This window comes from Octopus bimaculoides, chromosome 2 (genome assembly GCF_001194135.2).
Source record: "Octopus bimaculoides isolate UCB-OBI-ISO-001 chromosome 2, ASM119413v2, whole genome shotgun sequence".
Taxonomy (NCBI): Eukaryota; Metazoa; Mollusca; class Cephalopoda; order Octopoda; family Octopodidae; genus Octopus; species Octopus bimaculoides.
The window spans coordinates 66,863,504-66,864,065 of NC_068982.1; the positions used below are offsets into that span (position 1 = coordinate 66,863,504).

General features: G+C 31.7%; 1 protein-coding gene and 1 long non-coding RNA gene across 6 annotated transcripts in view; one reads left to right on the top strand and one right to left on the bottom strand.

Annotated features, from left to right (window-relative positions):
- The window catches only part of LOC106878549 (uncharacterized), a 319,929-nt gene that overhangs the window by 65,473 nt on the left and 253,894 nt on the right, over positions 1-562 (bottom strand). The gene's annotated exons all lie outside the window — the stretch shown is intronic.
- The window catches only part of LOC128251250 (uncharacterized), a 23,185-nt gene continuing 22,666 nt past the window's right edge, over positions 44-562 (top strand). The window contains exon 1 of the long non-coding RNA XR_008267039.1: positions 44-103. This is a non-coding gene — a long non-coding RNA (uncharacterized LOC128251250). The remainder of the gene's footprint in view (positions 104-562) is intronic.

The window sequence follows — 562 nt, forward strand, 5'->3', positions numbered from 1 at the left end:
ATACAACCATATATTTACACACACATTCTCTTTCTCTCTCTACACACACAGCGTCTCAATGATGGTTCACATATTAAACACAAGCAACTAGGACCAAAAATGGGTGAGTATCCATGACCTTGTAAAATACAGCAAATAAAACATATCTCATCATTATTAAACAATCATCATCATTTTAAGCCCAAATTTTCTATGCTTATATATAACATACATAATTATTACAACCCATACCTTTTTCTCATCTCTCACACACACACAAATACACATTGTTTATTTAAACTGTTATGTTGTAGCAAACTGAATTTCATGTCACTGTGATCATCTGTTTGTATGCATGGGTGTCTATGTATGTGTGTTTGTGTGTGTAGGTTGTTTTTCTTTGAGATTACTGAAGTTCTTTTTTCATGGAGATCAAGCCGGTTGCTAACTAAATGACAAGATACATTGAGATAAGACAGTTCTCAGGTTTGTAAATATGTGATTGATTTAGTGATGAGACTATGTATGTAAGCTTGTATGTGTATACGTGTGTGTGCATATATATATATATATATATATATAT